This window comes from Neofelis nebulosa, chromosome 13 (genome assembly GCF_028018385.1).
Source record: "Neofelis nebulosa isolate mNeoNeb1 chromosome 13, mNeoNeb1.pri, whole genome shotgun sequence".
Classification (NCBI taxonomy): domain Eukaryota; kingdom Metazoa; phylum Chordata; class Mammalia; order Carnivora; family Felidae; genus Neofelis; species Neofelis nebulosa.
In genome coordinates, this window is record NC_080794.1 from 57,525,036 (window position 1) to 57,551,307 (window position 26,272).

The 26,272-nt window shown below is 41.6% G+C and overlaps 1 long non-coding RNA gene across 2 annotated transcripts in view; it reads right to left on the reverse strand.

The window, feature by feature from the left end:
• Positions 1-8,796: 8,796 nt before the first annotated feature.
• Positions 8,797-26,272, reverse strand: part of LOC131493089 (uncharacterized) — a 39,508-nt gene continuing 22,032 nt past the window's right edge. The window contains exons 4-5 of one of the 2 annotated variants that reach the window (XR_009252455.1): positions 10,613-10,746; positions 8,797-9,790 (exon numbers count right to left, since the gene is read on the reverse strand). This is a non-coding gene — a long non-coding RNA (uncharacterized LOC131493089). Of the gene's footprint in view, positions 10,747-26,272 lie in introns of both variants that reach the window. The other variant, XR_009252454.1, reaches the window with a different exon arrangement.

Consider the following 26,272-nt stretch of genomic DNA (forward strand, 5'->3'; position numbering starts at 1 on the left):
TAAAAAAAATAATAAATAAATACATAAATAAATAAATAAACATTAAAAAAAAATAATGTATCCCAAGCAAATGAAGTTATCTAGCATCCCATACCCAGAGCTGCCATCTCTCCCTTTCCTGGGCTGTGCCTGTGTCCATCTCACCTGGATTCATTGGAGTCATTCTGTCCACCTTATGCAGGTCTGTGGTTGGCCAGCTGTCTTCCTTCCTCCTCTTGCTCCTTCGACCCTGCTGTTCCTTCCTCCACTCCTTTTTCTCTTTGTTTTGTTTTATTTGGAGCTAAAAAAAAGTCCTCCAAGTAAAGTTGAGTGTATGATTAGATCGTTGAAAATGCCTCTTAAAGGAAAAGAAAAATGATAATTCTTGAAGTGAAAATTAGGGAAGGTACCCAAAAGTGCCTTGGAATCTTCACAGACCTCTTTTACCATCATCTAAGAGTAGTGGTTATTCAATTTTGTTTTCTGTTTTCATTACTACAATTACAATGGTTTGTTTTCTATTATCTGCCTTGTAGATAAGGGCTGTTTCAGTTACCTACAGATTAAATAGGTGGACTGCATTGGGACCTGATCTTTTTGTATGAGTCTGTTTATCTCTCTGTCTTGGTTATGAAAGCCGTATATCCTCAATGTGAAATATTTGAAAAATTGTGTCTATAGAAGAAAACAGTAATCACCTATAATCCCACCAATATAGGGATTAAATTGTATAGAAAGTTTAGGATATTTCCTGTTTTGTTTTCTCCACATGTTTATACGTATAATAATTTTAAATTATGACTTTTTCCATCTTAAAATTATTTTTGAATAGTTAAAAATATAAATAGTACAGAGGGTAATAGAGTAAAAAATATGTGTCCCTGCTATCCTTCTCTCCCTACCTCAGCCATATAGTTCACCATTAGAGGCAATCTCTTAGTGATTTCCTTGGTAGTCTTCCAGTGATGATCTACATATATGCCAGGACATTTATAATGATCTCCTTCTCTTTTGCTTCAATACAAATCATAACGTACTACACATTCTTTTCTCTATCTTGCCTTTTTCACTTAGCAATGGATTTTTTTTTTAAACAATGATGGGTTAATTAAAAAAAGCTTTTAAAAAAATTTATTTGTTTTGAGAGAGAGAAAAAGTACAAACAGGGTCAGAGAGATAGAGAGAGTGAGAATCCCAAGCAGCCTCCACACAACAGCATGGAGTCCGATGCGGGGCTAAAACCATGAGATCATGACCTGAACCAAAGTTGGACGTTCAACCAGCTGAGCCACCAAGGCGCCCCAGCGCCCCAGATTTTGAAGGCCTTCCCATATCAGTATGGATAGAGCTCCCCTTCTGCCTTGCTTCTCCTCTCCTCTCCTCTCCTCTCCTCTCCTCTCCTCTCCTCTCCTCTCCTCTCCTCTCCTCTCCTCTCCTCTCCTCCCCTCCCCTCCCCTCCCCTCCCCCTCTTTCTTTCCTTCCTTCCTCTCCTCCTCCTCTTCCTCCTCCCCCACCCTGCTGGATTGTATTCCCTTTTATGTCTGAATCCTAACTCATTTAATGTACATTTAGGTTGTTTGCAGCCTTTTGGTATTACAAACAATGCTTTGATAAATATCATGTATACACATCATTTCTGCTCTAGCATATCTAGGAAAAATTCCTGGAATTGGAATTGCTGGATCAAGTGGTATGTACCTAGATAGATATGGCCAATTCACTCCCTATGGTTTATCATAATTAAGAGTATATTGAACATGCAATTTTGTTATCTGTGTTTAAAATTATTTATTTGGGTTTTTATTGAGCTCTATGCCCAATGTGGGGCTTGAACTGATGACCCCGAGATCAAGAGTTGCATGCTCTACCAACTGAGCCAGCCAGGCGCCCCTTAAAACATTTCATATAAATAAATACTTTCTTTTATAAATACCATGTTAATGATTACATAATGTATTCTTATGTAATGACGCCATAATTACTTAATTCTTTTATCGTTGGCTTGTATGACATTGTTTTGTTGTTGTAACTTTTCTAAAATGAGCACAGTTTACCTCCATTTCAGTTTCATTCCTTCTAGAGTACATTCATAGAAAACAATTCATTGAGCCAAAAGGATGAATATTATTGATAACTATTGTAAAATTATTTCCTGGGAAAGTTCTACTAGTTTATGTCAGGAGAGAACAAGCCTCATTTCACCCCACCTTCACCAGTGAGGCAGCTTATCTATCTAATCTTTCTTAATGGTCTAGGAGTGGAATGATATATTTTAATTTTATGTTTAATTTTTTTTTTATCAAAAATTGAATTATTTTATCTATTTCTTTTTCTTCTTTAGCATATTACATTTCATGCCTCAGTCCTTTTCATATGGATTTATTTGAATTCTTTATGTTGGAGGACATGACTTTTTGTTTCATTTATTACAGAAATATTTCTTAGTTTCTAAAAAAGATGCTTATAATTTTTATGTGAGAAATTTTATGTAGTCAAATGTAGCGATGATTTCCTTTATTTCTCTTAAGCTTAGAAAGTCTTTCCTCATTGAGAGAGCAATGAGCATTTACCTGACTTAAGAAAACTCTTCCTAAGACTCCCCCTTCTCCCCAATGCTCCTTCTCTCTACATTTAACTCTTAATTTCTTTTGCCCCACAGTATGAAGTGAAGAACCAAATAAAATTTTTCTGTGAAATATCTAACCAAGTATCCCATTTGTTCAGTAATCGTTTTTGGCCCTTTTACTATATTAAATGTCTAAAAATATGTTGGTTTTTGGATGAAGTATAATGTTCTTACAATTTGGTTTTTGTATTCCATATATCTGTAGCTGAGTTTGAGAACTAGAGTTTGCTTTCAGCAGCACAAGGATGAGAGCTCCTGCTCATCCTTACAGATAATCAACTCTCTCCTTCTGAGGTGTGGGCTAGCTTTGTGAATAGAGAACAGGGCCGTAGGGTGCCTGGTCGCTCAGTCGGTCGAGCGTCTGACTCTTGATTTCGGCTCAGGTCATCACCTCAGGGTTTTGGGATCCAACTGTGTATCAGGCTCTCCGCACTGAGCTTAGAGCCTGCTTAAGATTCTCTTGTCTCGGGGCGCCTGGATGGCTCAGTCGGTTAAGCGTCCGACTTCCGCTCAGGTCATGATCTCGCGGTGGGTGAGTTCAAGCCCCGCGTGGGGCCCTGTGCTGACAGCTCAGAGCCTGGAGCCTGTTTGCGATTCTGTGTCTCCCTCTCTCTCTCTGACCCTCCCCTGTTCAGGCTCTGTCTCTCTCTGTCTCAAAAATAAATAAACGTTTAAAAAAAAAAAAAAAAAAGATTCTCTTGTCTCCTTCTGCCCTTTTCCCCCACGTGCTCTTTCTCTAAAATAAAAATAAAATAAAAGAGCTAGCTTTTACATTAGATTCTACCGTATCTGGGTCTTCCCATTCATGACTTTTGTACCACAGATGAAAGGGCTCAGAATGTACAAAGTACCCAATCTGAGAAGCAATTTGAGAAGCTCTAAGTGCTTTGCTGTCTGAATCATCTGACATGGAGGAGCATGTGCCCTGCCCTCCAGTCCATCTATATTTTAAATTATACTAGTTCAGTGTATGTATTAGGCAAAATCTTAGATTAAAACAATAGAAAATTTATTGGAGGCTTATGTTTTTCCATTTTTTCAAATCTTTATTGACGTTCACAGAAAAAGTAAATATTTTCTAGGTATAATTTATACTCAACATAATTTTTATTTATTGAGGTGAAATTTATATAGCATAAAGTTAATAACCATTTTAATTTTTTTAAGTTTTATTTTATTATTTATTTTGAGAGAGAAAGCCTGGGTGGGGGAGGGGCAGAGAGAGAGGGAGAGAGAGAGAATCCCAAGCAGGCTCTGTGCTGTTAACACAGAGCCGGATGCAGGGCTCAGTCCCACGAATCCTGAGCTGAAACCAAGAGATGAATGCTTAACCAACTGAGCCACCTGGGCGCCCCTAAAGTTAACCATTTAAAAATAAACAATTCAGTAGCATTTAGTGCAATCACAGTGGTGTAACCACCACCTTTATTCTGTTTCTAAGCATTTTTGTTTTTCCAAAATAAAACCCTGAACCTGTTAAGCAGGCACTTCCCATTCCCTCTTTTGATCAGTTCCTGAAAACCACCAATTTGCTTCCTGTCTCTATGGGTTTACCTATTCTGGATATTTCACATAAATGGAATAATACAAAGTGTGGTCTTTTTTTTTTTTTTTTTTTTGTCTAGCTTCTAAAACATTAGCTGAATGTTTTTGAGGCTCATCCATGTTGTAGCATGTATCAGTACATCATTCCTTTTTGTGGCTGAATAATGTTCCATGGTATGTATATACAATTTGTTTCTTCATCTGTCAGTTAATAGATACTTGGATCGGTTCCACCTTTTGGCTATTGTGAATAGTGCTGCTATGAACATGTGTGTATAAGTATTTGAGTACCTGTCTTCAGTTCTTTTTGGTGTGTGTCTAGGAGTGGAATTGCTGGATTATATAGTAATTCTGTATTTAATAACTTGAGAAACTGCCAAACTGTTTTTCATAGCAGCTGCACCATTTTACATTCCCACCAGCAAAGTATGAGGATTCTAATTTCTCCATCCTTGCCAACCCTTGTTATTTTATGTTTTTGTGTGTGTGTGTGTGTGTTTTTTTTTTTTTTTTTTGATTATAGTCATCTTTGACAATGTGAGTGCTATTTCATTGTGGTTTTGATTTGCATTTCTCTAGTGGCTAATGATGTCGAACATTTTTTCCATGTCCTTATTTGCAATTTGTATATCTTCTTTGGAGAAATGTCTATTCAGGTCTTTTTGTCCATTCTTAAATTGGGTTGTTTGTCTTAAATTGGGTTGTTGTTGAGTTGTCAGAGTTCTTTACATATTCTGGATAAGCTAATAATATAATTTACTTGACCCTTATCAGATATATGATTTGCAGTTATTTTTTCCATACTGTAGGTTGTCTTTTCACTTTCTCGATGATGTCCTTGGACACACAAAAGTTTTAAATTTTGATGAAGTTCAACCTATCTATATTTTTTTTTTATTGTTGTTTCTCAGGCTTGTGGTGTCATATCTAAGAACCCACTGCCAAATCCATGGTCATAAAGATTTACCCCCTGTGTTTTCTTCTAAGAATTTTATGATTTTAGCTCTTATATCTGGATTGCTGATACAGTTTGAGTTAATTTTTGTATATGGTATGAGGTAGGGGTTCAGCATCATTCTTTTGCAGGCAGATATCCTATTGTCTCAGCACCATTTGTTGAAGAGATTCTTCTTTCCCTACCTAATGATCTTGGCACTCCTGTCGAAGAACACTTGGCCATAGATGTATGGGTTCATTTCTGGACTCTCAATTCTATTCCATTGGTCTAGATGTTGATCCTTACGCTAATACCGTACTCTTTTGGTTACTGTAGCTTTGTGGTAAGTTTTGAAATTACAACATGTGAGTCTTCCAACTTTGTTCTTCTTTTTCAAGATTGTTTTGGCTGAGGGGTTATTACCTTCCAGATACTGCTATAAACTTCAGCACACATTATGTCATATGATTCATGTGACAACTCTGTAATATAGATATGAATATTCACGTTTTACAGGTTAAGTGATTTGGCTAAGGTTACAAATCTGGTAGTAGATCTAAGATTAAAACTAAGGTTATCTAACCCCCTGAGCCTGCTTTCTTAAGAATTATATACACTGTCTCTGTCAAAGATGAGGGACCACTGGGGCTTAATAACATTGTTTTCTTTTAGGTAAAAGGTTAGAAATCCATACTAGTGAACATTTCTCAATTGGTAACCCATGGTCGGGTTGATCTGGTAAATAGATATACTGAAACCCATTTTCTCCTTTCACATTTAGTACTTAATTTTTCTAAGGTTTGTTACTGTTCAGACAGTTTTGCATCCTCCTCTACCTTCCTCTTTTTGTGATCATATTTTTTCAGATGGATGTTTTGAGGTTATTTTCTATTTTGAGAAAATTACACAAATCTGATTTATTATCACAACAGTTCAAAAGTGGTTCCTGTTGAAGCCCTCCACGTTGTCAATACTGTGAACTCCTATTAGTTTCCTTCAGCGGACAGGAAGCTACTGAGTATGTATGGGTGGTGCTTGATAATGTTTTCAACTAAAGTGTTGAAAGAAATTTCAGTGACCTTAGGTGTATCAAATAATTATGCAAATGAAGATCTTGCCATCATAAGCATGCATGACTTTATTTATTTATTTATTAAAAAAATTTTTTTTTTAACGTTTATTTATTTTTGAGGCAGAGAGAGACAGAGCATGAACAGGGGAGGGTCAGAGAGAGAGGGAGACACAGAATCTGAAGCAGGCTCCAGGCTCTGAGCTGTCAGCACAGAGCCCGACACGGGGCTCGAACTCACAGACCATGAGATCATGACCTGAGCCGAAGTCGGAAGCTCAACCGACTGAGCCACCCAGGTGCCCCATGCATGACTTTAAAAAGCAAAGACCAACGTATTATATTGGCAAGCTGCTCCTATATCTTTAATGTAGTTTTATTTGTTTGTTTATTTTTATATATTACATTCAGTGAAATTCACTCTTTGCTGTGTAAACTTCTATGGGTTTAACGAATGCATAGAGGTGTATAACCATCATCACCCTCGGGATAAAGAACATTTCTGTCACTCAAACTCCCTCTTCATGCTGCCCCCTGTAGGCAGCCTCTCTTTTGACCCCTAAACCCTGATAACCAATTTGCTCTCAGACCCTATAGTTTTGTATTTTCTAGAATGTCCTATAAATAGTCATAGAGTGTAGGCCTTCTGAGCGTGGCTTTTTTTTACTTCGTATAATACATTTGAGATTTATCTGTGTTCTTATGTTTAGAGATAGTTCTTTTATTGCTGAATGGCGTTCCGTAGTATGCCTGTGCCTGTGTATTTACCCATTCACCGTTTGAAGGACATTTGGATTATTTCCGGTTTTTGGTGATTACAAATAAAGCTGCTGTAAACAATTCCTGTAAAAGTTTTTATGGATATAAGTTTTTGTTTCTCTTGGGTAGATATTCTAGGAGTGGGATTTCTGAGTTACAGGATAAAGGCAGGTTTAATTTTGAGAAACTGCCAACCTGTTTTTCGGTTTCTTAGAGCGACAGTCACAAATTAACACAAACTTGATGGCTTAAAATAATAGCAGTCTATTCCCTCACAGTGTGGAGGCTAGAAGTCTGGAGTCAAGGTGTTGACAGGGTTATGCTCTCTTTATTTTTAATGTTTATTTATTTTTGAGAGAAAGAGAGGCAGAGCACAAGCAGGGGAGGGGCAGAGAGAGAGAGGGAGACACAGAATCTGAAGCAGGCTCCAGGCTCTGAGCTGTCCGCACAGAGCCCAACTTGAGGCTCGAACTCATGAACTACAAGATCATGACTTGAGCTGAAGTTGGACGCTTAGCCAACTGAGCCACCCAGGTGCCCCAAGGATTATGGTCTCTTTGAAGGCCCTAGGGGAGAACCCTTCTTTGCCTCTTCTTACCCTGATGGCTCCTAGCCAGCCTTGGCATTCCTTGGCTTGCAGCTGCATTACTTCAATCTCTTTCTCAGTTTTCACATCATCTCTCATGTGTCTCTTTGTGTCCTTCCTCTTCTTTTGAGGACACCAGTCACTGGATTTAGGGCCCTCCCTAACCAACTGACCTTATCTTAATTAATTATATCTGCAAAGACCCTAGTTCCAAATAAGGTCACATAATGAGGTTCAGAGTGGACATGAATTTGGGGGGGACACTTACTTAATCCATTGCAGTGGCTGTACCATATTACATTCCCACCTGCAGTATATGACAGTTCCAGTTGCTCCCAGTTTGTTTTTAATGTTTATTTATTTATTTTGAGATAGAGAACGTGAGCAGGGGAGGGGCAGAGAGAGAGGGAGAGAGAATCCCAAGGGGGTTCATACTGTCAGCACAGAGCCCTATAGCAGGGTTCAATCTCAGAACTGTGAGATCATGACCTGAGTTGAAATCAAGAGTTGGATGCTTAACCAACTGAGCTTCACAGGCACCTCCCCAGTTGCTCTCGATTCCTATCAGCGCTTATTATCATCAGTTTTTTAAAGTTATTTTAGAGCGAGAGAGCGAGAGAGAGCACACAGGCAAGCAGGGGAGAGGGGCAGAGGGATAGAGAGAGAGAATCTTAAGGAGGCTCCATGTTTAGCATGAAGCCCAGCACAGGGCTTGATCCCACAACCCTGTGATCATGATCTGAGCTGAATTCAAGAGTCGGATGCTCAACAGACTGCGCCACCCAGGTGCCCTAATTGTCAGGTTTTGTGTGGTTTTTTTAAAGCCATACTAATAGGTGTGAGATAGTGTCTCATTGTGGCTTGAATATGCATTTCTGTAATGACTAATAACGTTGAAAATCTTTTCATGTACTTGTTGACCATCTGTATATCTTCTTTAGTAAAGTGTCTGTTCAAATCTTTCCTCCATTTTTTAAGTTTTTTTATTGAGTTTTGGAAGTTCTTTATATATTCTAGATATAAATCCTTTGTCAGATATGTGATTTGCAAATATTTTCTCCCAGTCTGTAGCTTGTCTTTTCATTCTCTTAACAGTGTTTTTTGTAGAACAGAACTTAAAAATTTTGATGAAGTCCAACTTACCAATTTTTTCTTTAATGGCTCATGCTTTAGATGTTGTATCTAAGAACTCTGCCTATTACAAGGTGACAAAGATTTTCTCTTGATGTAATTTTGAAACAATAAACATTAAATTTGGTCAAACAGCAAGCTGGTTTGAGAGAAAAATGCTTGGGTTCATTTATTTATTAAAATACTTATTTTGAGAGGCACGGGAGGATGCAGAGAGAGGGAGACAGAGGATCTGATGCAAGCTCCATGTTGACAGCAGAGAGCTGGATGTAGGGCTCGAACTCACGAACAGTGAGATCATGAATCTGAGCCAAAGTTAGATGCTTAACTGACTGAGCCACCCAGGCATCTTAGGTTCACTTAATGTTATAGAGATGTTAGTTCAGTTAAATTACTTGATGGTCCAGCACTCAGACAATGTCTTTAGGACCCCATCACCATCTTTCAGGTCTTCCTTCCTCAGAACGCAGAGGTTTCCATCTCAGGCAGGGTCTCTCTTCACAGTTAGCAACTCTGGCCTTAGCAGCTTCAGGAGCTAGAAGCGTTTCTCTTTCCCAGTAGTTACATTAAAAAGTTCCAGGACTTTCTCTCATTGAACTGTCTTGGCTGACACGCGTTTATCTCTGAACTGATTACTTTAGCCTAGATGTGGAATATGATTGTTGGCCAGGCCTTGCTCATGTCCCCACCCCTAAAGGTAGGGATGGGAGGAGTCAGCCCCACCTGAAACACACATGAATTGAAAGTGGGTAAGTGAATTCCTAGAAGAAAACTAGGCAAATATTAACAGGAAAAAAGGGGAACCAAAAAATTGTCAGGTAAAAACAACTAATTTTTACTAAATTGGGAAAGTGCTCTTTGTAACTTGCTAGGGACAGAATTGTGTCCCCTCCTCAAATTTGTATTTTGAAGCCCTAACCACTAATGGTATTCTGAGCTGGGGACCTTTGGGAGATAATTAGGTTTAGATTAGGCCTTGAGAGTAGGACCCCCATGATGGATTACTGACCCGGTAAGCAGGGCCATCAGACGTCTCTGTCTGTCTGCCCTCTCAGCCATGTGAGGACTCGGTGAGAAGGTGGTCGGTCATCTGTAGATCAGGAACATAGCTCTCACTGGAACCCAACCATGCTGGCACCCTCATCTCAGACTCTTGGCCTCCAGAATTGAAAGAAAATACATTTTTGTTGCTTAGGCCACCCAGGCTATATGATATTTTGTTATGGCAGTCTTAGCAGACTAATTCTTAACTGTTCTTTATCAGTTTCTAATAACTGCTGTGATTAAAGCGACAACCACCCTTTATCGATTGCTTCCTATGTACCAGAGACTGTGCTGTGTCTTACATGACTCCAGTTTTCCTAGCAATTTTCTGGGGAAGATATGTTACTCTCCTGCTTATTTTACATAAGAAAACTAAGGCTGACTGACTTTGGATAATGTACTTCAGGTCACATAGCTATTAGGTGGTGGATCCTGGATCCCAAGCCAGGTCTGTCTGGTTTCATTACCCACCCTAATAACCACTATGATTTCCTGTTATCTTTCCCAGCTAAACTCAACTTTGCTTTGAATTGGTGGGGGCTCTTGGGCCCACCAGAGTTTTCTGTCCCTCACCCAGCAGCAGCAGACCTCTGTTTTGTGTCAGAGCTGGATCCCAGGCACAAGTGTGTCTCTTGCCCCAGTATCAGGGGCAGACACCCCTCCCCGTCTTGTCCTCATACAGGACTCAGGGTATGAAAGGGCTTCTCCAGTTGAGGCTCTACACTCAAACCGTGGCAGGTGCTGTGGGACTGTATCCCCAAGAGAAAAGATCTCTCAGGTCTACTGACTGCTTACAGTCTTTCTCATGGGTACCCAGGAGAGGCCAATGGAAAAGAGATGGCAAGCAGCTAGGGATCCCTCTTGTGTCTGGTGTGCTTAGGGCTTTTAAGCTGTTATGCTAGCTTATATTCAGCCTTTAAGAATTTTTCTTCTTACCCAGTTCTGTGGTGATTGCCTATTCTTCTTATTCTTTGCCAGAAGAGAAATAGTTGGTGTGTCTTGTGTCTCGGCTCAGAAGGGCTTATCATCATTTAGAATTCAGTTCTCTGGTTGCTTTACAGTTCAGTTCTCTGATAGGCTCAACAAAGTGAGAGTTTTGTAGATTATCCATATTTTTTCTTGTTACTAGTGTGGGAGCAGCATTCCCTTGAGGCTTTCTTTCTTTCTTTCTTTCTTTCTTTCTTTCTTTCTTTCTTTCTTTCTTTCTTTCTTCTTTCTTAAGTTTATTTACTTATTTTGAGCGCACGAGAGAGAGTGCACAAGCGAGGGTGCACGCACAAGTGGGGGCAGGGCAGAGAGAGAATCCCAAGCAGGCTGTGCACTGTCAGCACAGAGTTTGATGTGGGGCTTGAACCCATGAACCATGAGACCACCACCTGAGCTGAAATCAAGAGTCAAATGCTTAACTGACTGAGCCACCCAGACACCCTGGAACATTATCCTCTTAAAGGCTCTGAGAAGTCTTGCAGAATAGAGACATAAATGTAACTTTAAGAGGGTGTCTTTAAGATTTGTTTAGGGGCACCTGGCTGGCTCAGTCTGTAGAGCACCCGACTCTTGATCTCGACGTTGTGAGTTTGAGCCTCATGTTGGGTGTAGAAATCGCTTAAAAAATGTGTTTGATTGGGGCGCCTGGGTGGCGCAGTCGGTTAAGCGTCTGACTTCAGCCAGGTCACGATCTCGCGGTCCGTGAGTTCGAGCCCCGCGTCAGGCTCTGGGCTGATGGCTCGGAGCCTGGAGCCTGTTTCCGATTCTGTGTCTCCCTCTCTCTCTGCCCCTCCCCCGTTCATGCTCTGTCTCTCTCTGTCCCAAAATAAATAAAAAAAAAAAAATGTTGAAAAAAAAAAAAAAATGTGTTTGATCATAGAACCCCTCTTGTGTAGCACCCATTATTTCCACTAGAATTACTATTCTTTGAATTCTGTTTGGAAAATAGAGGCCTAGATATTGATGGTTTATTCTCTGGGAACCTGGAACCCAAACAGAAAGCAGAGATCCCTCGAGATAGTATCTGAATCCCTGTGTGTATTCCTAGAAGCAAATCCTCCTGCAGATTGGTTGGGGGTGCTGGGTGGTACTGAGGCACTCAGTAGTTAGTGTCTAATCTTGTATGCTATGAGAATACCTGAATGAATGAGACACAAGATTAAACACAAGGTCAAAATAAAGCGTTTGGAAGTCCGTAGATCATTCCATGGGTTCTCTGCTCTGGCCCATCCCACCTCTTTCTCTGAAACCAATCGTAAATCTCGTCCTGGACACTGTGTTTATATAGCTTGCTCTCATGGCTAGTCGTCACTGTCTGAGGTGCTTGGGGAACATCCCCAGTATGGTGCTGCTGTTGTATGGTGAGGCTGGATGTGAGCCTGTTCTGTGGACCATCACCTCATGTAAGTTTGAAGTGAATCCTCAGCTTCTACTTTAAATTCTTTAGCTTCTGAGCCCTTGTCTGTCCTGTGGATTTGAGAGTGGGCCTTTGGTCCCTGCCTTCCAACCCTCAGTTACATTATCATTCTTGAAGTAGCCTAGACATCTGTTGTTTCCATCTCCTTGTATCCTTTTTGTTTCTCATCTTGGGACACCACCTCCCCCCTTTGAAGAACTTAACCCCCCTCCACTGCATATTCAGGTGGGGTCTGCCGATTAGTAATTGCTAGCAAGGACCAGATCTGGGATTCGAAGCCAAGGAGTCTGACTCCAAAGCCTACTTCCATACAAATCACACCAGCCTGTTTCCTAATTCTGAACTGTATCACTTTTCATTTATATAGCATTTATCTCTTATTACTCTATGTAGTGAAGATATAGAAGATAACTTCTATTACAGAGTTTCTCCCCAGCCATTTGGATAACCTCATTTAAGACATATCTGAGTCAAGACTTATTATTAAAAAATGTTCTCATCTCATAATGGGGGAGAATTTCATCTTATTGTTTTGGTGGTGGCATAAATTAGATTCTGTTTGAAAAATAATTATTTTTAATCTAAGGTCTTTAGTCCTTTTTATTCCTTAGCTACTTCAGCTAAAGTGTGGCCATGAATGACGATTAAGGAAGCTAACAGCTTTTTTTTTTTCCAGAAGGCTACAACTCCAATTACCCTGGAAATATCAACTATAAATCAAGAAGGGTATCATGACTTAATTGTTCATTACACAAAAATTATATGATCCCTATTCCTTCCCTGTCCTCTCTCTCAGTCTAAAAAGATATTTAACTAAGCAATCAGGGATATTAACTATTCACAGCCTAGGCAAGTGTGGGCAAATAACCCCTGCAATAACACATGGGCCGCCACAGAAATGGCTGGCTATGAATAAGCACACAGCACTTAGTCTGGTCCTTCTTGTGTGTTTGCTGATACATTTGCAATTTCACGCACAGTTTTAAATGTTAGGCATTAATCTGAAATGGGCACTGAAGCATCAATAAAGTCTACATTTTGCCCCTTTTAATGAAAATGCTAGATATAGATTTAATGCAAAACTAAACATTTGACTCCCTATGTTCTACTCCAGTAAATTAGCCAGTGTTTGTCATCTTTTTAAAAAACCCAGAGTTTAATGCCTCATTTCACATGGTTTTGTTAGGGGCAGATAGAAAGCTGATAAACAATCCATTTGTTCTATTACAGTAGCTCCTAGCCACACCACTGGAGTTAAGCCTCCATGCTCATTTCCTTTACAAACCCTGTTGTGAGTTGAAGTGGTCTGCTTTTGAATATTTGACTGAAGCAGAGCTTTGACGAGAGTGCTTTCTCAGAGGAACACAGACCAGGCTTTGTTGGACGGTGGCCCCAGAGCACTGCGTTCTGAAATGACTCAGTGAACTTAAAAGGGAACAGCACATCAGTGAGCCCCTCCTGTGTGATGTTCTAGATTTTCATATGCATTATGCCCACCACAATCAGCATGGCTCTGAAGGGTCCATATGACTACAAATGAGGAGCCCAGGGCTCACAGATGAAGCTGCATAGCTAGTAAGTGATGACATCTGGATTGGAGCCCACTCATTATACCACACTGCCTGGCAGATGAGGACTGACTCCCCCATCTCTACTAGTAGTGCCTTATTTGTCATTTAAGGAAATTACTTAGGCCACCTCCTCCAGGAAGTCCTTGTTGATTGCCTGCTTATTGACTATCCTTTTCATGTGTTTTTATCATGCTTTATCTCTGCCTCCAGTGTGGTCGTTAGGACAGTCTGCCTTTTATTATATTAACTGAATACCTGCTTGACTCACTGTAAGAGGAAGGGCTATCTCTTAAATCACCTTTGTAAATACTATAGGACTTTCCTTACCAAAGGCACCCAATAAATGTTCATTGACATTTTAATAAGGTAGATGGTTCTCAATATCTCAAATCTTATTTCCAGAAGTATGAGAGGCACTACAGTGAAAGGGGCAGGTCCTAGAGGAAGTCTGCCCAGATTTGAATCCCAGCTGTAGGACCTTAGGTAAGTTACAGACCTTCTCTGAGTTTCAGATTCCTTGCTGTATAAACTAGGGATAATAATAGTACCTACGTCAAAAGGTTGTTGCAAAAGTTCAGTAATAGAAGGCATGTATAATGCTTGGAATAGTGCCTGGTATATAGGAAATGCTCGATGAATATTGGCTGTTATTTTCCTGAAAACTGGAGATTTTACAACATAGGCAAGAAACTATGTGGCACTTGATTTGTCTATAATTTTAAAATATATTTTAAGGGCCACCTGGGTGGCTCAGTCAGTTGAGCATCTGACTCTTGATTTTGGCTTAGGTCATGATCCCAGGGGCATGGGATCAAGCCCTGTCTTGGGCTTTGTGCTAAACGTGGAGCCTGCTTAAGATTCTCTCTCTGTCTTTCTGTCTCTCTCTCTCTTTCTCTCCCTCTCCCTCTGCCCCTCTCCCCTGCTCGTGCTCTGTCTCTCTTAAAAAAAATTAAAAAAATATATTTTGAAAAAGGGGGTGGATTGAGTAATGGTGGAACTGACAAAGCTGAAGAACCATTTAATAATGATCAATTGGATATGATTATGGAAAGAGAAATGATTCAGAAACCCAGGCTTTGGCAAGCCCCGGATTCAACATGTGCTTGGACCCAGCAGTGTGTTCTTCAATCCCAGTTCTGGACGTGGAATGTAAAGACAAAGTGTAGGTAATATGTGTGATGCTTGGTGAGAATGACTTCCCAAATAATTCTGTACCCACTGACACAGGTGTCGTATTTTCCAGAGCTACCTAATCATACTGATTAGGTACCAGAGAAACAGAGAGAGAAAGAGATGTTCACGTAGTACAGAAAGCTCATTCGGTAAACCTGAAGGCCATTCTAACTAAATAACCTACTTGCCTATTTAACACTATTTGATTCAGGGTAAGCCTCTCAACATCTCTTTGAGCCTGAATTTTCTTATAGATAAATAGGGGTCAAAATACAGATACTTCCCTTCTCTCTCCCCTTCTGGGCCTCAGTTTCACATCTATCAAATGACCAGGCAGACTCTCAGCCCCTCCTCTGGCTCACCTTCCTTGGCTCTGCCTTCCCTGGGATGCTGTGAAGTCAGTTCAATAATATTGACCAAGCTGTTGGGGACTTGACTCACCAACTGACTAGAATCATTGATGGCCATACATGGAAGAATGTCTCTCTCCTGGCAGGAGGACAGCTGCCTGACAGGGGTCTGAGTGACTTCTCAGAAAGGAGAGGCTGGGGCAGCTGGCAATAGCTGTGTTTTCCCCCGTCTCCTGACCACCTGGCCTCTACTTGTATATAACAACTCTCCCTCTGGGCAGGAGGGCCAAGAAGTCTGAATTTTCTTTCTTTTCTTTTCTTTTCTTTTCTTTTCTTTTCTTTTCTTTTCTTTTCTTTTCTTTTCTTTTCTTTTCTTTTCTTTCTTTTCTTTTCTTTTCTTTTCTTTTCTTTTCTTTTCTTTTCTCTTCTTTTCTCTTCTTTTCTTTCTTTCATTTTTTTTAACATTTATTTATTTATTTTGAGAGAGAGAGAGAGGGGGGGGAGGGGTAGAGAGAGATCTTACCCCAAGGAAATGAGCATGGAGGCTTAACTCCAGTGGTGTGGCTAGGAGCTACTGTAATAGAACAAATGGATTGTTTATCAGCTTTCTATCTGCCCCTAACAAAACCATGATCTAAGAATCCCAAGCAGGCTCCACGCTGTCAGCACATAGCCTGACACGGGGCTCGATTCCACTAACCTGTGGGATCATGATCTGAGCCAAAATCAAGAGTCAGATGTTTAACCGACTGGGCCACCCAGGTGCCCCAGAAGTCTGAATTTTCTTAAGCAACCAGGCATCTTACAAGACTCTAGCCCCAACACAGCACCCTTGCTCTCATAGAACTACAGAAGCAGCCCACTTGGAAGGCAAGAGAAGGGCAGGAGGCCTCAAAGCTTAGACTCGTTGGCTCTAGCCACCGGAAAAAGTCAACAGCCTTAAACAGGGGTTCCCAGGCCCAGTATCCATGAACAGCACCCAAGGAGGTTGTTTTAAGACAGATTCGTGGGCTGTAGACTAGAACACTCTGATTCAGTAGGTGAACACTGGCCCTGAGCATCTTATTTTTGACAAACTCCATAGGGACTTCTTGTGCACAGCCAGGCTTGGGGATCCCGTTGGTTCAGGTCATGGGGAGACAGAGGATGTTAGAGAGGTCTAGTTGGTGAAGCACATCAGCTCTACCATGCCCCAGTGGGCTCAGCAGTATGTGGTGTCCCAGATCTTTCCAGCAGTGTCTATGGATGAGTCTTAACATTTCAAAGTCTTGGTTATCTCATCTCGCAAGTGGGAATCATGGTGATGACCCCAGCATATTCATGTGACGATTAAATGGACAGTGCCCACAGAGCATTTGGTAGAAGGCTCAGCACAGAGTGAGCATTGAGTAAATATTAGTTATTGTCATTATTGTCATTGTTATGACTTCTAAAGAAGTGTGATGGCTCTTCTATCCGTGTATTAGGAGCTAGTCCTATTCTAAAGAGTCTTTCTAGGAGGAGGCCAGTATATCTTCATCAGACTTAGAAAAAAAAAAAAAAAGGAAATGAAAGAAAAAAGAAAGAGTAGCTAGCTTTTGGGAAGGGTCTAGGGATTCTGAAGAGGCAGAGGGAGGTGCAGGTACACTGCTGGAGACCTGTGGGCAGCTGATGGAGTGGGGAGCGCTGGGGAGGGCTTGGCTGTGTACAGATACCAGACTTTGGGTGAGTCACTGGACCACTCCTGGCCTTCTTTCCCCCCCCACCCCCCGCCTCATTTGTAGAATGGGATTGCCCAGGACGATATCTAAGGTCTTGTCCACTACATGATTTACCCCAGAGCCCCTTGAGGAAACACACTTCCAACAAAGATGGCTCATGGAATTAGGCTAAAAAATGTTCATATGTATGCAATCTGGGTGATGAATAAAGAAATGGCTGCCAGAATATTCCTTCAGTTTCCTATACTTTTGAAATATTTAACAACAATAACAAACCAAACTGTCATTTGCAAATGCCAATATGACTGGTTCATGTTAATCCCAGCTGGCATGACCCTGATCAAAATAGGGAAGCTGGCAAAATGGCCTTCAGTGGCCCTCCTGCTGTGTGATGGCACCCCCTCTCTCCTTTGAGATCTATACTCCCTCTCAAGTTCGTCAGTGACCCAAGGCCTCTCTTCTTCAAGCACTTGACTCATTTTTCCAGGGGTCCTGGTCTCATCATGGACTGGTTTGATCTGAGGTATGAACAGCTGATGGTGACTTAATTTCAATTCCTGCTTCTACTTATAAACCAAATAGCATGTGTATCAGATCTGAGCCTGTGAATGGGGAGGCTGGTGCGGACGTTCTGTTGGAGGATGCAGGTTGCATGCTACCTCTCAAACTCCACCACGTGCAAAGCTGCTCCCTGGCTGCAGGGAAAAGATCAATTTTGTCTCCATGTTATGGTATTCTGTTCCTGCACAGAGTAATTCAAAGTGATGCCCAAATAGCTACTCACCTCAGGCACCTAGGTGCATGCGTGCATACGTGCATGCGTGCATATGTGCATGCCTGTGTGCCTGCTGCTGTTAATTAGTTGCCTTTAAGTAAACAAAATAACCAGTTTATTGGGAGAGTTTTCCCTTTTTTTTTTTTTTTTTTTTTAATGTTTATTTCTTTTTGAGAGAGGGAGAGCAGGCAAGGGGCAGAGAGAGAGGGAGACGCAGAGTCCAAAGCAGGCTCCAGGGTCTGAGCTGTCAGCATAGAGCCCAATGCGGGGCTGAAACTCAAAAACCATGAGATCATGACCTGAGCTGAAGTTCCAGGCTTAACTGACTGAGCCACCCAGGCGCCCCAAGTTTCCCCTTTTTAACTAGTCATTGTATAGCCTTAGACAAAGCGAACTTTTTGCTAAATTGCTTTTCAGAATATTATGCAAACAAACACAAATTCTAAGTGGGACTTTCTTTTGTTTCTTTCCTCCCCTGTGAATGTCTAATCTGATGCTCAATCTCTCTTCTTCCTTCAGTCCTCCAGATGACTTCTTTGATTTCCTTGGTCTTAATTCTACACCAAACATAAAATATATCTTGTGTATCTGCAGTGTTACCTAAAACTCAGTCATTCCCGGACCAGTCTCTTACCTTTTTTTCACCCTTACCTGTGTGTCACCCTTCCTATCATTTAACCAGTTTTGTCACACACCTTACCTGCGTGTCACCCTTCCTATCATTTAACCAGTTTCTTTCTTTTCTTTTCTTTTCTTTTCCTTTTCTTTTCTTTTCTTTTCTTTACATCAAGTACTTCTAAAATAAAATCATTGTCAGAGAGAACTTTAACTTATTACCATAAGTAGGAAACCAGTACCACTTGACCTAAATGGAAAGTAACTATAAAAATAAATATAATACAGGGATGCCTGGGTGGCTCAGTTGGTTAAGTGTCTGACTCTTGATTTTGGCTCAGGTCATGATCTCACAGTTTGTGAGTTTGAGCCCCATGTTGGGCTCTGCGCTGACAGAGTGGAGCCTGCTTGGGATTTTCTCTTTCTCTGTCTCTCTCTCTCTCTTTTTCTCTCTCTCTTTCTCTCTCCTACCTTCTCTGTTCCCCTCCTCAAAAAAAAAAAAAAAAAAAAAGAATCTCAGTCTAAGACCTGTTCTCTCTCTCTTTTTAAGATTTAATTTTTTTAAGTAATCTCTACACGCAAAATGGAGTTTGAATTCACAACCCCAAGATCAAGAGTAGTACACTCTACCAACTGAGCCATCCAGGAGGCTCAGTTTTTGTCTTTTTTAAAAAAAAGTTTTTTCTTTAACATTTATTCATTTTTTTGAGAGACAAAGAGAGAGCACAAGCAGGGGAGGGGCAGAGAGGGGGGGAGACACAGAATCTGAAGCAGGCTCCAGGCTCTGAGCTGTCAGCACAGAGCCCGACGTGGGGCTTGAACTCATGAAATGCGAGATCATGACTTGAGCTGAAGTCAGATGCTTAACCGACTGAGCCACCCAGGTACCCCTCTTTTTTTTTTTTTTAAAGGAAGTAGCCACTTAAAAACATATTAGTACCACAATCAGATTGTTCCCCCTTTGATTTAAATCCACACAACCAATCTTGAACTGAAAAAGCTAACATCCTTCTTTTTATGTGACTTATTGTTATTTAATGCCTATTGCAATTCCTTATATCACAAGTAGTTGTATTCCACACTTTGGAGCTCTGGACCCTTGCAGATGGTCTAATCAGACTACCTGATTCTATCCTGGCTTTCCCTCGAATGCCCAAGGTATCCCCTCCTTTGTTACTTTTGGGTGTCTTACATTCTCTCCAGGGCTCTTGCACGGGTCATTTGGGCCCTGTCCCTTACCTAACCCGCCACTCGTTCAAGTATGCACAGAAGCAAATTCTCCTAAGCCCTGCCTCCAAATACTTTCAAGGAAGGCTGACAGTGCAGTCTTTCAGAGCCTTCATTTCCTCATCTGCAAATCAAGGAAGTATAAAAACACTGGCAAGGATTAAATGATCCAATGGAGATAGAGTGCCTTCACAATGGTCATAATAGGACCTCAATAAGCAGTAGCAATTGTTCTTAGCCATTAAGACATTAGGTCTGACCCCAGTGCCAGCTCCTTTCAAACACTCCACTCTTAAGTCACCCCCTTTGCCCTTGCTGCCTGCATTCACTGGCTCTTGCCAATGCCAGTAAGTGATTGTTTTACTTAAATTCCTGGTCAGTGATGGTTGATTGTCTGGAATGCCATTTGTGTTTGCATGGTACATCTCAAATCTGAGTTAGCTACCAAAGTCAAGTAGTTTGGAAAAACAATGTGATTGGAGGGCATGTCCTAATGTTCCCACCGGAGAGGCTCATGGCTTCCTGAAGAGACCTTTGTTTTTCTCCCTTTGTTGATACGTGTAGAGGGGGGAGCTTCTGAGAAGGGATACGGCCTTTAGCTCTGAAGGGGCTTTGGAGTGGCCAGGTCCTCCAGAGTATTGGGTAGTACACTCATAGTAAGCTCAGTTTCTTTGTGTGAGCCCTTCTTTGCCGTAGTAGATTAAGGCGAAGACATTAGACTCCTAGAAGCCAGGTTCATCCTCTCATAAAAGGACGCCAAGCAGAGAGTCATACAGTAAAGGGAGGTAAACATTCTTTTAAACTAATTTATCAATTTAACACAGCATAGTGGTGTTGGGTTCCCAGGGTCAACAGCCAGCAGTCACATTCCTCAGTTGTTTGGTGAAACGCATTAACAAACAGCCGGTAAAACTCTTTCTGATTAATCATGTTGATAAGTTGTGTGTGTGTGTGTGTGTGTGTGTGTGTGTGTAGTGTGTTACAAGCTCTTCTAATTTAATCTGCTTGGACAGCAGCCCAGTCTGGTGAAGTGTCTTGACTTAATCTAAAGACGCATTGATGAGAAGGTTACCAGGCCTGGAATTTTATTGTGATATCACGTAATCATTAACATATGTGGCTAGTGCTTTCCTGCAGTTTGATTCCTTTCTTAAAATGAAGGAAGTGTTTATAGAGTGAGGGCATAAAGTAAGGAGGATGAGCCCCGGAAGCAGTGAAAGGAAAGGCAGGTGCTGTTATTAGTTGAACCTAAAGACATTGTCATATTGTCAGGGATAAAAATATTTGAAAACACTATTTGAAAACACTGATAATGACTTCAATGAGGACTTATCTTTTAAAGGAAAAGAAAGGTAAGTATGCCTTTCTCTCAAAAAAGTGGAGATTTAGATCAGGTTTCTCAACCTTGGCACTACTGATGTTTTGAATTAGATAATTGTTTATTTTAGGGAGCTGTCCTGTGTCTTGTAGGATGTGTAGCCTCTACCTAGTAGATGCCAGTAGCCGTCCCTGATCCCTTTTGTGGCAACCAACAAGATCTTCAGACATTGCCGGGTGTTTCCTAGGGGGCAAGATTGCCCTCATTTGAGAACTACTATTCTAGATGTATAGTTCTGAAATCTCAAATAACCTATTATGACTCTGCTGACACCACTCCATATTACTATTTTTTTATAGTTTTTTAAAAATGTTTATTTATTATTGAGAGACAGAGAGACACAGAGCGTGAGCAGGGGAGGTGTAGAGAGAGGGGAGACACAGAATCCGAAGCAGGCTCCAGGCTCTGGGCTGTCAGCACAGAGCCTGATGTGGGACTCAAACTCACAAACTGTGAGATCATGACCTGAGCTGAAGTCGGTTGGTTAACCAGCTGAGCCACCCAGGCTCCCCGACTCCACTCTATATTATTGAAGACAAAGCAAAACATTTAGTTCTTCCAAAGGGCCCTTTCTCACCTGGATGGCTCCTTCCTCTGATCTTTCTATGTAGAGACCTTCAGTCCACACTGTCTTCTTCTCCTGCTCTTCCTTCTTCCACACACAGAACACTGTACTAAACAATTGATTGATAACAGCTTGCTAAAGGGAATTCTTTCTCCCTTAGGTTTGTGACACCTCAGAGGCAGTCTAGACAAAAGTCCTCAAATTATTCAGAAATAAAAATGAATGTTCTTAAAAAATTTTTTTTTACATTTATTTATTTTTGAGAGACAGAGAGAGACAGAGCATGAGCAGGGGAGGGGCAGAGAGAGAGGGAGACACAGAATCTGAAGTAGGCTCCAGGCTCCGAGCTGTCAGCACAGAGCCCGACGCAGGGCTTGAACCCACAAATTACGAGATCATGACCTGAGTGGAAGTCGGATGCTTAACCGACTGAGCCACCCAGGCACTCCAAATGAATGTTCTTTAATTTAAAATAAATGTCTAGGTGCGCCTGGGTGGCTCAGTTGGTTGAGCATCCAACTCTTGATATCGGCTCAGGTCGTGATCTTGAGGTCATGAGATAGAGCCCTGTGTTGGGCTCCGTGCTGAGTCTGGAGCCTGCTTGGGATTCTCTCCCTCTCTCTCTGCCCCTCCCCAGTCACCCTCTTTCTCTCTCTCAAAATAAATAAATAAATAAATAAATAAATAAATAAATAAATAAATATTTTTAAAAAGTGTCTAAATAATATCAATTTAAATGGGGTGGGAGGCAACAGGAAGAAGTGGCAGAATTGCTGAAATTTAAAGGAGCTCACGTCCATGGACAGAGGACCCTAATAGACCCAAAGAAGACATACAGATGGCCAGGAGACACATGAAAAGATGTTCAACATCACTCGTCATCAGGGAAATATAAATCAAAACCACACGGTGATATCACCTCACACCTGTCAGAATGGCTAGTGCTAAAAAGATAAGAAATAAGTACTTTTTAATTCATGTTATTAACGTTTTATTTTATTTTTTGAGAGAGAGACACAGAGCATGAGCAGGGAAGGGGCAGAGAAGGAGACACAGAATCCGAAGCAGGCTCCAGGCTCTGAGGTGTCAGCACAAAGCCTGATGCGGGGCTCAGACTCACAAACCGCAAATCATGACCTGAGCCAAAGTCGAATGCTCAACCGACTGAGTCCCCCAGACGCCCCAAGAAATAATAAGTATTGGCGAGGATGTGGAGAAAAGGGAGCTCCTTGTGCACTGTCAGTGGGAGTGCAAACTGGTACAACCACTGTGGAGAATAGTATGGAGTTTCCTCAAAAAAATAAAAATAGCAATAACATGTGATCCAGTAATTTCGCTACTGTGTATTTACTCAAAGAAAATGAAAACACTAATTTGAAAAGATATATGCACCTCTATATTTATGCAGCATAATTCATAATAGCCATGATATGGAAGCAACCCAAGCGTCCATCCACGGATGAATGGGTAAAGAGGATGTGGCATACATATACAATGGAATATTAGTAGTAAGAAATGAGATCTTGCCGTTTGTAACAACATGGATGGACTTAGAGGATAATAAATGAATAAATGAAATAAATCAACCCGAGAAAGAAAAATACTATATGATTTCATTTATATGTGAAATCTAAAAAACAAAACAAATGAATAAACAAACAAAAGAACCAAACAGACTCTTAAATACTAACTGGTGGTTGCCAGAGGGGAGGTGACTGGAGACATGGGTGAAATAGATAAAGGATGTTAAGAGATACAACCTTCCAGTTATAAAATAAATCAGTCATGGAGATGAAAAGTACAACACAGCGAATATAGTGAAAGAAAAAAGCTCACATCTATTCAGTGCTTGCTCGGCATCACACCCATTATCGTATTTAATTCAGATGTCACCCACATTTTACAGATGAGGAAATAGAAGTTTGGTGAAGTGATTTGTTCCGGTCTCCAGAGCTGAACTGGTAGCATGTGGATTTGAACCCAGGCAATCTGACCCTGGGGTGGGCACTTAGCCCTTATTCATTCAGCTTCCGTCCTAAATGGGTAGAGGATCACTGAATGGGGCTGTGGACCAAGAGGAGAGGTGACTTTTCAGGAGTCGTCAGAACAACTTGGCTGAATTCTAGAGGCCCCAGCTTTCAGTGTCTGGGCCTATGCAAATCTTCAAGTGAGTGTGGTCCCATTTCTTTGTTTCCATCTGTCTTAGTGAAACTGCCTCTGCTTAGCGGTGTGGAGTATTGCTTTCCTAAGTTTAGAAAGTTCATTTATAAAGGCAGCTGAAGTGAAGAATATGGTTCAAGGGGTGCCCCAGCTTGCAGGTGTTAGGAGAATAGGGTGGGTGTGGGGAATGTAGGGCTGGGGAATCGAGAAATACGTTGAACCTTTGATCCTTGAGGAATGTGGGAGGGAAAAAAAAAGTATGGACATCAGCCCAGAGCCTTGGCAGGACCTATCCCTGGACCTGTCCTAAAAACCTGTTTTTGTTCATTTTGTATTTCTAATACAAAAGCACTAGGAGGTAGCAGTAGTTTCCAGCGACTTGGTGGCAAAGTTAAATGCAAACATCAGAGGAGGTTTCCACATGCCCTTGTGTACTATAAAAGTAAGCATGTTTATTGGAGAAAAATTAAAAACAAGAAAGAAAAATATAACTGGCAATGCCACTGCGTAGCAAAATCCACTGTTTGTAAATTGTGAACCATACTCTTGCAGGTCACAAAAACTATCTTCAAGAGAACTGTAGTCAATGATTGGTTGGACAGGATGAGAAGGAGGGAGGAAAGGAGAGGCCACGGTGAAGGCCAGCGCTCACAAAATGAACTGTGTATCAGCTGCTGTCTGACTGCTTTAACAAGCTCCTCCGTTTTGCAAAGAGCGGCATGTCAGTTCCTATAGACAGGGCACCAGGAGGCCCCTCTTTGACCACTGACCATAAGTATCATCTCTACTTTGCTCTAAACGCCCTCCCTGAGCCTGGAGCAAGGACTCTCAAGGGCTTTTGAAAACCACCCAGGAGCCAGTCAACCATGCTGTGCCTGCCTGAATACGCTCTCCTGGTACTCTCTCCTGGGTAGTGCTCCGTGAGCCACAGCCTTAAAGGGCTCTCAAAACTACAGGGTTCTGTCTGGGAACCACCCTGCCTGGGGCTTCTGAAGGGCTGCACCGCTGGAAAATGCGCGGAAAGCTGAAATCAAACAATCATTGGGAAAGCTTTTGTGTGGGGTGAAATCTCTTGTCGGCCTGTGGCCTGTCTTCGCCTCTGTTGCTGTGTAACCTAATGTTGTGTGTGTTCATGTGTGATTTAGATACTTTCTCCTTTGAGGGCGGGGGATATTTTTCCTTTTAAGTTGATGGCTTGATTTGTTTTTAATAGAAAACCATCAACAGTACAGAAGAGCATATATAGTGGACATTGTTTCTCTTCAATGTCTCTCTTTTTTAAAAAAAAAAAATTTTTTTTAACGTTTATTTATTTTTGAGGCAGAGAGAGACAGAGCATGAACAGGGGAGGGTCAGAGAGAGGGAGACACAGAATCCGAAACAGGCTCCAGGCTCCAGGCTCCAGGCTGTCAGCACAGAGCCCACCGTGGGGCTCGAACTCACAGACCATGAGATCATGACCTGAGGTAAAGTCAGAAGCTCAACCGACTGAGCCACCCAGGCGCCCCTCTCTTCAGTGTCTCTTATCTAATCTCCGAGTTCCCGTCCCCAGAGGCAGCAAGTGCTACTGAGTGACTGGACGGCTCTCTGTCAGTCCCTTTTGAGGTTTCCTAATACACAGAGGACCAAGACCCAAAGCTCCAACAGGGCCTCCAAAGCCCTGTCCAGTTGTCTAGTCCCCACCTCGAACCACATTTTTCCTTGCGTTGTGCTCCAGCCACACTGGCCTTTCCTCCTTGGGACCTATGCCCATGGTGGCATCACCACCTACCTGAGTGCTAACTCCTTCCTTTATCCAGCTAAGCAACTCAGGTCTTTGTTTACATATAACTTCCTCAGAGGGGCCTTCCTGACTTCCTTCTGTCAACTTCGTCCATCTATAACCTCTCCACAGCCCCATCATTTCCTGTGAAGCATTTTCTTAACTTGTGGTTATGTATTTATTTATGTGACTATGTGCTTAATGTCTGTCTCCAACTAGACTCTAAGCTCTCTGAGGGCAGGGACTCCAGCATCCCACACAGGTGGCATGGGATATCCTGCACATGGTGTTTGATTTACTGAGGGAATAAATGCTGTCTTGACTGAATATTTGGTAGTGGGAGGCAATTGTGTCTTTGTGTATTTTCTGCTTTTTAACTTTAAGAAATTTGTAGAAAATCTCAAATGTACATAAAAGTAGCACCAATGCATCGAACCCCTTTACGCATCACCTAGATTCACCAGCTGTCAAGGTTTTGCCATGTTTGCACAGTTTTACCCGTTTTTACTTTACTTTTTTCGTAGCCTTCTGAAGATGCAGAAACAATGATAGCTGTCATTTACTGAGTGTTTACTATGTGCTGGTAACTGTATTAGATGTTTCTTTTTTTTTTTCAACATTTTTTTATTTTTATTTATTTTTGGGACAGAGAGAGACAGAGCATGAATGGGGGAGGGGCAGAGAGAGAGGGAGACACAGAATCGGAAACAGGCTCCAGGCTCCGAGCCATCAGCCCAGAGCCTGACGCGGGGCTCGAACTCACGGACCGCGAGATCGTGACCTGGCTGAAGTCGGACGCTTAACCGACTGCGCCACCCAGGCGCCCCATGTATTAGATGTTTCTAATGTGTAGTATCATTTAATCCTCTTAACAATCCTGCTAACTGAGCATTATTATCCCCATTTTAATTTTTTT